The sequence below is a fragment of the Pteropus medius genome, unplaced genomic scaffold (assembly GCF_902729225.1).
Source record: "Pteropus medius unplaced genomic scaffold, Ma_sr-lr_union100, whole genome shotgun sequence".
NCBI classification, from domain to species: Eukaryota; Metazoa; Chordata; class Mammalia; order Chiroptera; family Pteropodidae; genus Pteropus; species Pteropus medius.
Window position 1 is genome coordinate 4,394,228 of NW_024349800.1, and position 14,480 is coordinate 4,408,707.

At 35.0% G+C, this 14,480-nt stretch overlaps 1 protein-coding gene across 1 annotated transcript in view; it reads left to right on the forward strand.

The window, feature by feature from the left end:
* Positions 1 to 14,480, forward strand: part of SYN2 (synapsin II) — a 164,318-nt gene that overhangs the window by 57,461 nt on the left and 92,377 nt on the right. The window lies entirely within an intron of this gene.

Genomic DNA, 14,480 nt, shown 5'->3' on the forward strand with positions numbered 1-14,480 from the left:
ATTAATGATAGTCATTCTGATACGTGTGAAGTGATATCTCATTGTGGTTTTAATTTGCATTTCTCTGATGATTAGTGACCTCGAGCATCTTTTTATATGTCTATTGGCCATCTGTATGTCCTCTTTGGAGAAATGCCTATTCAGGTCCTTTGCCCATTTTTTAATTGGATTTTTTTTTGGTGTTGTATGAATTCTTTATAAATTTTGGATATTAACCTCTTACCAGATGTATCATTGGCAAATATCTTCTCCCATTTAGTAGGTTGTCTTTCCATGACATGTATTTCTTAAATAATAAGACTTGAAAATAGAAATCACTCCTGATCCATAGGCTTCAGAATAGATGTTGTGTTAGTAGGCATGAAAATACTAATCTCATTGTACATCTCTAGCAGAGCTCTTAAGCAATAAGGTGCATTGTCAATAAGCAGTAATATTTTGAAAGGAATATTATTTTCTGAGCAGTAGGTCTTCACAGTGTGCTTAAAATATTTAGGAAATTATTGTAAACAGATGTGCTGCCATCCAGGCTCTGTTGTTTGATTTATAGAACACAGGCAGAATAAATTTCTCAAGGGCATAATTTTTAAAAGCCCTAGGATTTTTGGAGTGACACATGAGCATTGGCTCCAATATAAAGTACCAGCTGCATTTGCCCCTAACGAAATAGTCAGCCTGCCCTTTGAAACTTTGCAGCCAGACATTGACTTCTCCTCTATAGCTATGAAAGTCCTAGATAGCATATTCCAATATAAGGCTATTTCATCTACATTGAAAATTTATTTATTGTAGGCACCTTCATTAATTATCTTAGCTATATCTTCTGAATAACTTATTTCAGCTTCTATATCAGCACTGGCTGCTTTACGTTGTACTTTTATGTTCTGGAGACAATTTCTTTCCTTAAACCTCATGAACCAACCTCTACTAGCTTCCAACTTTGCTTCTACAGCTTCCTCACTTCTCTCAGCCTTCATAGGATTGGAGGGAGTTAGGGCCTTGTTCTGGATTTGGCTTTGGCTTAAGGTAATGTTGTAACTGATTTCATCTGCTATCCAGACCACTAAAACTTCCTTATTATCAGCAGTAAGCCTGTTTCATTTTTTAAATAATGTGTTCACTGGAGTAGCACTTTTAATTTCCTTCAAGAACTTTGCCTTTGCATGTACAACTTGACCATTTGGCACAACAGGCCTAGCTTTTGGCCTATCTTGGTTTTAGACATGCCTTCCTCACTAAGCTTAACAATTTCTAGCTTTTGATTTAAAATGAGAGATATGTGAATCTTCCATTCACTTGAACACTTAGAGACTGTTGTAGGGTTATTAATTGGCTTAATTTCAATATTGTTGTGTTTCAGGAAATAGGCCCAAGGAGAGGGAGAGAGATGGGGGAACAGCCGATTGGCGGAGCCGTCAGGACACCCACAACATTTTATCAGTTAAGTTTGTCATCCTGCATGGGTGCAGTTTGTGGCACCCCGAAGCAATTACAATAGTAACATCAAAGATCTGTAAAGTGTAGCATAAGGAATATAGCCAATAATATTAAAATAGCTATGTAGAGTGTCAGAGGAGCACTATATTTATTGGAGTGATCACTTTGTGAGTTATATAGATGCCTAATCACTGTGTTGTACATCTGAAATTAATATAATATTATATGCCAACTATAACTGAAAAATAAAAAAATATTATTAATAAAAAAAGATCACCGAACATAGATCACCACAAATATAATAATAATGATAAAGTTTGAAATATTGCGAGATTTACCAAAATGTGATACAGAGATACAAAGTGAACAAATGCTGTTGGAAAAACAGCACCAATAGACTTGCTTCACACAGGGTTGGTTGCTACAGAAGTTCAGTTTGTAAAAACCCAATATCTGTGAAGCCCAATAAAGAGAAGCACAATAAAATGAGCTATGCCTGTACAAACACTGAGTTAGCATAATTTAGAGCAGCCCCCCAAAAGAGATAACACCGCGGAGTAGAAAGAATACTAAATTGAGAGTCTGAAGACTCAAGCTTAAATTCTGGCTCTGCCAATATTTTGCCAATAAGACCTTAAACTACTGAGTTTACTTATGTGTGCCCCAGAATCTTCAGCTGTGAAATAAGAGAGTTGGACCAACTTTCAAGTTTTAGTAACTGAGACTTGGCAACTCAAAAGTAAGGAAATGGGCAAGAAGCCCCTGGAATAACAACAGAATTAGCAGGATGTCCCTCTCCAAGAGCCTGATAATGAAGCTTTACTTCCTATTGTACCTTGACCAAATCGAAGTCATAGCATTTTATCTGATTGTGCCACTGACAGACTAGCTAGGTAGGGCTTTTTAAATTTTTCCTCCACTCGTGCATTTTAACAATTCTATTCCATAATATATCTTTGTTTTAATGTCAACATTGTTTTATAAATTATTTTTAGGGAAAAGAAAATTGAAAAACTATTTCCTCTCTCTTTCCCTCATAATCTTGGTACAGAGAAGGATTAAGTCTGCAGCAATAATAAACTGTTTATTGTAGTTTATTTTCAGGAGACATCGAAGAGGACTTTCATTTAAGTCTATAGTTTTATATTGAATTTATTACAAGTAGATACTCAGAAAAAGTAGCGTTTTTAGAAATACCTTTCCCCCCAAAAATCATTGTATAAAATTGATACCGCAGGAAGAATCTCTATATTCATTCTATGGAGATATGTACTTTTTGACACTATACTTCAATTTAAGGAGCATGGAGTCAGGAGATGACAGCTCTGTCTAATATTCTCTTTGCAATATTTTGAAGTTTATACTGAGTGATAGCTTTTAATGTTAATGTTTCCCAAACTGTTTGCTATGACCTGTATGGGCAAATTTGATTATTTCAACTATCAGGGTATGGAGAGGAAGGAGGTATGATTGTTACAGTCTTTTTTGAGAGGCAACATGATATAATAGGAAAAGGACTGGGTTTTGGAGTAAAAAAAAAAAACTATTCTCTCTCTCTCTCTCTCTCTCTCTCTCTCTCGATTGCTATGCAAAAACCACAAGCAAAGTAACTTGTCTTCTCTTTGTGAGTTATGAGACCTTGGCAAGATATCTAACTTCTCTGATGACTTTATCAGAAATGATCTCAATCCCCTTTTAGGGTTGTTGTGAAAATTAAGTAAGATAATAAATGTATAAATGCCGAGCATAGCGCTTGGCACATAAAAATTCTTAATAAAGGTCCTTTCTTCTTTCTTCTTGTTGAGGAAGCACTTTATTTCTTTCAAAAAGCTTTATAATCAGGCCTGTTTTGATCCTCATAGCTCAAATTATATCCTTATTTTAAAATAAGAGAAAGTGGCTAGACAGAGAAGGCGACTTATTTGAGATCACTTCCAATACAAGCAGAAGAGCTAAGACTTGAAGCTAAGATTTTTGATTTGTCACAGGGCTCTTACTCTGTACTTAATATGCGGAAACCTTTTTTTTTGTATTTATATTGGGTTTTGGGTATTATTTATGCTAGATATTTACTAATGTAATAATAACGAAACCTCAGGACTTACTGGGAACTAACAGTGGTCTAGCTTTTATATCTTGCCCCTTAACATCTCTGTTGGCTGTTTACTGGAATACAGTGTTTGTTTATCAAATAAATGTAAGGCAGCAGCCTACAGAAGTATTTACTTTAAAGCCTTACTTGGAGGCTGCGAGGCAGATGTGGTACAGCAAAAGGAACATTGAGCCTTCTAATAAAAACTTCCGTATGTGAGTTTCAGAACAACTTTGGCCAAGTCATTAAACAATTACACAGAATAGGTATAACTATCAATAGAGGGCGATGTCACCCTAATAGGTAATTAAGACAAATTACTATAGATCAGACATTATTTTTTGCTAAAGAAATTTCTTTTTTAAAAAGGTGGGTCTTCCCCTTACCCAATATACTACCTTTAAGTTTTCTTGTACGTCTTATATCATGTCAGAGGATTCTTAGAATTTGAGGGTCACCTATGAGGAAATAATGAAAAAAAAAAAAAGAACTTCATTGTTAAACAGAGCACCAGTGTTCAAACTTTCCTCACTATATTTTTAAATACAATTTCTAAAGCTAATTAGAGTTTAGATCCAAATGTAGAAAAAGCTATATGCTCTTCTTTTTTTAAGAGGTAGCTAAGACACAATCACTGCTTTCTAAGAGCTCATTTTAATAAGGACTACAGATATGAGAGCAGTTAATCGTAATAAGTGAGAGAAGGCTTGTAGAGAGGTGTAGGGAACAAAGAGGAAGAAGTAAATAGTTACACCTGGAGGAATAACACCTGCGTGGCTTTAAAGGTTGAGTAAAATTTCTCCAGATAGACAAGGGACTCTAGTTGGCGTGGGTAGGAGACTGATTATTCCAGGCAGAGAGAATAGCATACATAAAAGTACAGAAGTATGAAAGTACGTATTTTTAAGTGGTAGAAGTTATGGTTTATGATTTGCTTCATAGAATGGCATTGGCAAAAGATGACTTCAAAAAGGTAGGCTGGACCTAAGTTGTAAAGATCCTTGAAACCAGGCAGAGCTTGACTTGATTATTTTTTTTAGTCCAGAGTGACATGATCATATAAAATTTCTAAAAAATCATGTATGTAATATGGCTGGCTAGGCCTCAATTTCCTGAATCTTTGACTACTTGGATTTTAAGGATAGTACTTTACACCTTCAGAATTCATTGCTCACCTCAAATCAGAGGTTCTTAGTTTTGGAATGTACTTTAAGTGTTATCTAAGTCTAGAAGTTATTAGTTATTCCTGCGCATCAGAAATCCAAGCAGAACTTCAGAAAAAAAAAAAAAACCAGAAAAAAGAAAAACATTCCCAATTTACTTCAGATCTCTTTAATCAGACTGTCAGTGTTGGGACCCTAGATTTTTGTTTTAATAAGCTTTCCGGATGATTCTCATATAACCAGTCAGAGCTGTGTTTGAAAACTACAGGTCTAGATCAATCCTTTTTCTCATCAAATTTCCACCACTTCATGAATGGAAAATTTGTTTCCAGCTCTCTTGTTTTTTTATCTATTCATGTCCAGAACTTAAGTCACTCATTTCTCTGTTTTCCTGATCCAGCACTTCCCTTCCCACACCTATTTTTAAACAAAAACCAAAAAATTAACAACAAAAATACCCAGCTACTTATTGTCCACCTGTTATATCCCTGGTGCTATTCTAGGTGCTTATCCATGTTTACTTTATAATTCTTAACAATGATTCTGTGTGGAAGGCATTGTTATTCTTATTTTTGTAACAGTTACATAACTTACTCAAAGTCACATAACTTGCATAACTTGCTCAACTAGTGGCTGATAGAACTGAATCTTGAAACTGAGGTTAACTGCCTGCCCCCCTTTTATTTGCTGCTGCTTCCAATCTCATCTTTTATTCTGATTCTTCTGAATATATCTCTTCTTCATCAATGATGAGATCTATAAACTTAGGTCCTCAGCTTCAGGCAGGCCTGAAGAGTCTCCACCATCTTCTCTTCTAGCCAAATTCTTATCCTAATCATGTCCTAGTTCTTCCATGAAATCTTCCCACTAATTTTCTACCTATTGAACTCTTTCCAAGCTCCTCTGAATTCAGAACACTTATTAGCTATACTACTTATTTGGAATCCCTTGACCACTCATATTATTTCATTTCTCATATATTATTTCATATGTCCTTAGCCAGTCTGTAGGCTTTTTGGGGTAAGGGACTGTATTTCATATATTATGGTGTTCTACACCTTGCAATATTTCAAAGTGTTTTACACAGTTGGTGTAAAATAAATGTTTATTGATTGGTCACATGGAACATTTAGGAAATGAGGGAAGGGACTGTTGGGCCAGAGTTTGAGGTGACTTTGGAATAAATTTTTAGATTTCTTGATTAGTACCAAAGAGCCATTGGAACTCTGAGAGTAGTTTATAATACTTTTCCCTTGTTTTTCATTACTATTCTCACTAGGGGCCCTATGTGACTCTCCTCCAGGGTCTGTTGGCCATTCTGATAACCCTTTCTCTCCTGCACAATTCCTTTGACCTTTAAACTTCTCATTTTTCCCCATTCGGCCTGTATGTCTCCATTAGTAAAATAAGACCAAAGTAATCTTTAAATTTCTTTCCAGTTCTAATATTCTATGATGTCATTGTCCAGAAGCTCTACAGAATAATGGAGCAAATTGTTTATCACATTTTTTTTTTGTCATGGAAGCCAAATTGGTTTATTGAACAGGTTCTGGAAAATAAAAACATCATTCAAGCTCCAGACTTCGTGTTGATGATCTCTGTGGGTTTTTATCAAAGGAAACTTTGTGGACATAGGCATGGTGATGTTTGTCAGTTTTAGCAGCTGCAACTGAGATACGCAAGCTAGGAAAAGGTGATTGATGCCATTAGACCCATTTGACAGTGTGATATTATTCTCAAAGCACACCCTAGCATCTGAGTTATTTTTATCTCATGTGGGTCAGAGTTTGGGGCTTGTTTCTCTTTTCTGGGAAGGCAGGTAGACAGTTTAATGATGACTCTGCCTTCCAGGACATTTGGTCTTAATAATGGGCTCAAATTTTTCTTTGTTCCATTAGGAACTTAAAACTATAACAAGGAAACTTAGTAGTAAAAATATTTCAATGTGGGAAAAAATATGCACCCCTTTTGCTGAGATCGGGTTGGTCTTACTACTGAGCATGTTATTCTTCTTTCCACATTAGTGTCTTTTTCTGAGTGTCATACCCCTCTTTGCTAATATCCTTATTATATATTTTCAAAAGCCCACTCCTATCCCCATGCCCCAACTGCCCTTTCTCCTTTATCTGAAATTCTATTAAAGAAACTTATGCCATGCAATTTATTGCTTAGTTCTGTACTATCTTATATTATATCATTGTTTTGTGTGTTTTCGTTTAGTCTCCAGAAATTATTTGCTTCTTGAAGACATGAAGCAATCTTTGTTCATCTCTGTGATCCTGATATCACTGGGCTGGCCACAGAAATAGTATAGAGGGAGTAGTAAAAGAGTGTAAGGACTTAACATTTATTGAATTCATACCCTGTACTAGGGAGATATACCTTATAGTTTATTTTTAGATTTTCATAACAGCCTAAAGATGGGAAATATTAGGTCATTTTACCCCTGAGCAGATGTGGCCTCACAGGGATTAAGTAGCGGGGTCAGACACAGTGTTGAGTCAGGCATATTTAGTGTTAAATCCCTCTTTGTCTGTCATTTACTTTTTGTGTTACTTAGCCTTTCTGAGCTTCAGTTTTAAGATGAGAATAATAACTACTCTATTGGGTACTAGTGAACCTTAATGAGAAAGATAATGTAGATAAGGAAACTTCAAATGCCTGGCCCCTAGGCAGTCTGATAAGTGAGACATATTTGTGGGTAGAATGGATAGGATTTGCTATTGGATTGCTTGTGGTACATAAGGGGAGAAAAAAGTGAAACATGACTCCCAGGTGTCTATCTTAACAACTGAGAAGGTAATGATTTAATTTGCAGAAAATCTGGAACACTAGAAGAAAAACAGTTGTGGAAGGAGAATGTTGAGTTTAATGATGTTTGATATGTTGAATAGGCAATGCAGTACACAAGTCTAGAGCTCAGAGAAGAAATCTGAGCCAGAGATACAGTGTAAAATTTGGGAGTTGTTGGCCTACATGTGATATCTGAAACCATTATGTAGAAGAGAGAAAGAGCAGAGTCAGATGACCTAAATTCTGAAGAACTTCAACATTTAGAGGTGAGTAGAAGATAACCCAACAAAGGTGACTGAAAAAAAGACAGCCAGGTAGGTTGGAGAACCAGGGAAGTGTAGTGTCCTTGAAGCCAAGGGAAGAAAACATTTCAAGAAATAATTGTCTACCCATAATGTCTTTTCTTTTTCACTTTCCATTTTACTCTTCAGTTCAGTACAGTCTGGCTTCTGCACCGTCCCCTCAATTGTACTGAAGTAGCTCTTTTCAGAGATCATTAACCACAGTTGGACAAACTAAGTGGGCATTTCTCTATGCTCATTGAACTTGCTCTGTCAGCAGCATTCAGAACATCTAACTTCCTTATTCCCACCCCCACCTTAGTGGCTGCTCTTTTTTAGTATCCTTTCCTAGTTATTTCCCCTCTACCTAATCTCTAAATGTTGAAATTCCTTAGGGCTCAAGTGAACCCTTGTCTCTTCTCTTCTTGTGAATTCTTTTCTTAGGTGATCTCAACCGTTGCCATAGATTTCATACCATCTTGATGTTATAACGATCAAATTTTTATTTCCAGTAAGACCTCTCTTTTGAGTTTCAATTATCTGCATGACATCTCCACTTACATGTCTTATATATATATTTAAAACAGAACTCTTCAAACTTGTCTCCTCGACATTATTTTTTTTTCCATTTTAATAAACTACCAACATCAACCAGTCAAGCTAGAACTTTGGGGTCACTTTTCACTGCCTCTCTCCATTCTTGACATTTAATCTAACACCAAATCAGATCTGTTCTATCTCTAGAATTTCTCAAATCATACCATTTCTCTCTGGTCCAGGGCATCATTAATTTTCACCTAGATTCTCAAAATAGCTTCCTGTCTACTCTTTCTGCTTTCAGTCTTGTCTTCCTGTAATTATTTCTGCATACAGCAGGGAAAGAGATCTCTTAAAAATATAAATTTTATAGGACATGAATAAGTTAAAGATGAAATTAATCACTTTCATATTAAAGGACAGATTCTTGTTGATTCTTTCAGTATCCTACAGCAGGCCAGAGGGTGGCTTGGAAGAGAACCCAGGGATGTGGAGAACCAGTGGGGAGCTCCAGAAGGACATTCTCACAAATCTGATTCCAAGTGACATTTTCTCAGTTAAATAATAAGCACATGGTTTTCCATTTATTCTGTTAATTATACTTCTGCTATTAGCTTTGTATTATAAAATTTATTTTTGATCATCAGCTTTTGCTTATGTCTGAGGACTCAGTGCCTTTAATGAGATTGGTTCTTACTACCAGTGGTGTGCTAACTTCTTTACTGAGAATCCATTCAAAAAACATCTCCCCAGTGCCTTTTCTGTGTTAGATTTTAGGTATATGAAGATGAATAAGGTACAGTACCTTTCCTCAAAGATTCACAGTTTAGTTAAGACAGGGTACATTAAATATTAGCTATACTAGATGTATGTAAAGAGGGCTCTGGGGAAGATATGGGAGTGATTGATTTGGCTAACAGGTAGATGGAATGACAAAGAGCTAACAGAGGAGTTGACAGTTGAACTGTCTTATGAAGGATGAATTGGAGTTTGCCATAACAAGGGAGGGTGTTTTGGAAGTGAACATGATCACAGATATAAAAAATACATCAGAGAATGATATGGAAATATCTCATAAAAGTTCATAGTGACTCTAGGTCCAAGAAGAAAGAAGTTGTGCACCAGAAGATAAATAGAGAGTCTGAGGAAACAGTTATGAGTAAAGAAAGGTGAAAAGTAGATCAAGTTAAGAAAAATTGACTAAGTCAATAAGGAAATGAAGAGTTATGTCAATGAGAATGATGGACTATCCTCTCCATAAAAGCAACAAGAGTATTGGCAAAAACTGTCAGAATCAGCTTTGTCAGAACTCTGGAAATTAACTAAAGGCCTATACCAATCCAGAGAGCATTTATTTAAGAAAAATAGCTGAATATCAGTAAGAACAGAAAGCTTTGTCATATTTTAATTTATCTATTCCTTTCTTTACTCTCCAGCTCCACTGTAGCCTGGAAAACTAAGTACACGCAAACAATATTAAAATCAGCAGACTTGCAGCCATGGGTAGGTAGAATAAAGATGGAGCTCCTTCAAAGTTCTGTCTTTATTGACCTAACTGGAACCTTGCCCAATGAGAAAAGCTTTTTATCTGGACGCATTTGTTAAAAACAATCGATGGCAATTGTTTAACCTCATGCTTGCCTGAGATGGTAGAAACTTAAAAGCAAAAGTTGGGGAAAGAGATGTTCATAGAAGGCTTCAGAAGGATCTGACGTATTTCTGGGAATCTAGATGGCCATGTATATGTCCAGGGCTATGTGCATGTGCAGGAAAGACCTGAGAAGACCCTAATCTTTCACCTCTGGTGACATGAGGCTCAGTACAAGCAGAATGTATAGGCTAGAGCAGAGTTATAAACTGCCTGACTGAGTATTGAAGTCCTGCCCCAACATACACAGATCCCTCAGCAAACAGTAGTAGATTTATTGGTTCCAGGCATTTAAGTATATCTCTGTCCAATCATTAGAAGACCACTAAGCTAACTGAGCAAACTTCACTGGCCCTACACAAGAAGGAATATAGAGTTTGTTCATCAAAGCCACTAAACAAATAGCAGTAGCAAAAATAAAGCAAAACAAACATACCTACAAGAAATCCTGGGGACATAAGAGATTCTGATTTCTAGAGTTGCGATATTATATTATTTTAAATGTCTGCTTTTCAAATAAAAATTCCAAGACATGAATAAAAAGAAACGTATGGCCCATACACAGGGGAAGGAAAACCTCAATAGAAACTGTCCCTGAGGAACCCCAGTTGTGAGACATTTAATAGACAAACACTTCAGTCAGATATTTAAACATGTTCAAATAACAAAGGAAACCATGTATAAAGAATTAAAGGAAAATGTGAGGATGACGTATCCCCAAATAGAGATACCAATAGAAAGAAAGTACACACACATATACACACACAATAGCTTATTTTTCATCAGAATTGATGGAGGCCAAAAGGTAGTGGGATTACACATTCAAAATACTGAAAGAAAACAACTGTCAACAAAGATTTCTATATCTAACAACACTGTCCTTTTAAAATGAAGATAAAATTAAGACATTCTCAGATAAACAAAGAATGAGAAAATTCATTGCTAGCAATAGTTACAAATCTTTGTTGATGGGCATACAATGTATAAAAATATTTGCATGGTAACAGCACAAAGGATTGGGGGGAGGGAATAGAGCTATATTGGAGCAAAGTTTCTATATACTATTGCAATTAAGTTGATAGTAACCCAAGATTGATACAAGTTAAGATGTTAACCTCCTGGGCAACCACTAAGAAAATAGATATTTTCTAAAAGTAAAAGAAATGACAAGGGCAGTAAAATAGTACAGTAGAGAATAACCATTTATCATAAAAGAAGATAGTAGTGGAGGAACAAAAAATACATAAGATATGAAGAAAACAAGTAATAAAATGATAGATATAAATCCTGCCTTAATAGTAATTGCATTAGTGTTAACAGATTAAACACTCCAGGCAAAAAGAAGATAATGGCAGAATGGACTTAAAAAAACATAATCCAACTATATGCTATCTACAGAATATAACACTTTAGATTTAAAGTCACAAATAGTTTAAACGTAAAAATATATGAAAAATACATGAAAAATATATGCATATAGTAACCAAAAGAGAGCTAGAGTGGCCATACTAATATCAAACAAAATAGACTTGAGACAAAAATTGTTACTAGAGACAAAGAAGAACATTATATATTGATAAAAGGCCAATCTTTCAAGAAGATATAACAATTATAAATATGTATACACCTACATATACAGAGTCTCAAAATGAAAGAACAGAGTTGAAGGGAGAAATTGACAATTCAATAATAATAATTGAAGACTTCAGTACTTCAGTTTCAATAATGGATATATCATCTACATAGAAGATCAATAAGGAGATAGAGAACTTGAACAACATTAGCAACCACTAGACCTAACATATCTATAGAACACTTCACCCAACAATAATAGAATGCCCATTCTTCTTAAGTACACATATTACGTTCTTCAAGATAGACCATAGATTAGTCTGTAAAGCGAGTCGGTAGATTTTAAAGGATTTAGGTCGTGCAAAGTATGTTCTCCAACAGCAATGAAATGAAATTAGAAATTTATAACAAAAGGAAATTTAAAAAATTCAAAATGTGAAATTAAATAATGCATTCTCCCCCTGTCACACACATACACCATAAACATGAGTTTAATTAGCCTTTGGGGCCCTGCAAGGAAGAAATAACCAAATGGAGTCCATTCCGAAGATTTTAAAAAAGCAACATGCCTGGTAACTAGGAGTGGGTGAGTCCTCAGGAGGCTCAAGGAATGGCAGAAGAGTTGAAAATGGGAGATTCAGTCCTTTTCTGTTAGAATCAGGGGACAGTGACCCAACACCCCTGCAGTCGAGGTGATACTAGCACAGGGGCACAGGTCAGGAGAAGAAGGGCAGACAGAGTTCATGGTCTAGTCAAGCTAGGACACCCTTTGGCTCTTCCACATGGATCTCTAAAACAATATGTTTTCAATAACCAATGAGTTAAAGCAGAAATAACAAGGGAAATTAGAAAAAACTTTGAAATTAATTAAAACAAAACACAGCATAACAAAATTTGTGGGATGTGGTTAAAGCAATGCTTAGAGGGAAATTTATAGCTATACATGCCTATATTTAAAAAGAACTATTGTAAGTCAACCTAACTCTTGATCTTAAAAAAAACTAGAAAAAAACTAAATCCAAAGCAAGCAGAAGGAAGAAAATAAAGATTAGAGTAGAAAGAAATGAAATAAAGAATAGAAAAATAGTAGAGAAAAATCAATAAAACCAAAGTTGGTTCTTCAAGATTAACAAAATTTACAAACCTTTAGGTAGATTGACCAAGAAAAAAATAAGATTCAAATTACTAAAATCAAGAATGAAAGAGGGTATGTTACTATCTTAGAGAAATAAAAAGGATTGTAGGACACCATGAACTCTTATATGCCAATAAATTACATAATCTAGTTAAAATGGACAAATTCCTAGAAAGACACAGAGTACTGAATATAAGAAGAAATAGAAAATCTAAAGACACTCATAAAATTAAAGAGATTGAATCAATATATATTTTTTAAATCCCACCAAAAAAATCTCAGGACCAGATAGCTTCACTGGTGATTTCTAGCAGACATTTAAAGAAGAATTAACACTGATTCTTACAAATTCTTCCAAAAAATGGAAGAGAAGGGAACATTTTAAATCTTATTCTGTGTGGTCAGTATTATGCTAATACCAAAACAAGATAACACATTATCAAAGAAGAAAACTGCAGACCAATATCCCTTATGAACACCCTTAACAAAATAATAGCAAATTGAATTCAGCACCATAGAAAAAAGAATTATACATCATGATCCAAGTGGGATATAGCCCAGAAATTTAAGGTTGGTTCAACATAGAAAAGTCAGTCAATGTGGTACATCATATTAATAGAGTAATGGAAAGAACCCACATGATTATCTCAATAGACACAGAAAAAGTATTTGACAAATTTCAACACCTCATGATAAAAGACATTCAATAACCTAGGAATCAAAGGGAACTTCCTCAGCCTGACAAAGGACATCTAGTAAAAAAAATACAGCTAACATCATAATAAAGGTGAAAGACTGAAAGTTTTCTCTCAAAAATCAGGAAGATGGCTACTTTCACCATTTCATTCAACTTTTTTGCTGGAGATTCTAACCAGGACAATTAGGCAAGAAAAGGAAAGACGTTCAGGTTGGAAAGGGAAAATTCAGTTGTATTTTTTTCACCAGCAATGAATAATATGAAAATGAAATTTAGAGAACAATTCCATTTAAAAAAATATTTATTTATTTTAATTAGTTTCAAGTATACATTACATTGATTAGACATCTATATAGTTCATAAAAAGATCCCCCAATTGCTCCTTCCCTCGCCTGGCCTTCTACCTAGCCAACATATTAATGCTAACTGCATTCCCTATGCCATGATTCTCATCCCCGTGACCATCTATCAACTACTAATTTGTACTACTTTAACCCTTCACCCCATTCTCCCAAACCCCCAAGCCCCACCCCTCTATCCATCACCAAATTATCCAGTATATTTGTGAGTCTGGTTTTGATTAGTTTGTTCTTTTTGTTCCTTAGATTCCACTTATAAGTGAAATCATATGGTATTTATTTTTCTCTGATTTATTTCACTCAGCATAATAACCTCTAGGTCCATCCATGTCATTGCAAATGGTAGGATTTCATTTTTTTTTTTAATGGCTGAGTAATATTCTATTGTATATATGAACCATAACTTCTTTATCCAATTTTCTGTTGATGGGCATTTAGGTTGCTTCCATATCTTGGCTATTGTAAATTGTGCTGCCATGAATATTGGGGTGCATAGATCTTTACGAATTATTGTTTTGATTTTCTTTGGATAACAATTCCATTTTCAATATATTGAAAGGAATAAATTATTTAGGGATAAATTTAATGAAAGTGCAAGGTGTTCTTTGGCAACTACAAAACATTCAAAGAAATAAGATTTAAATAAATGGAAATACATTCCATGCTTATGGATTGGAAGATATTGTTATGTTGGCGTTACTCTCCAAATTGAACTGCAGATTCAGTGCACTCCATGTCCAAATTCTACCAGGCCTTTTTTTTACCT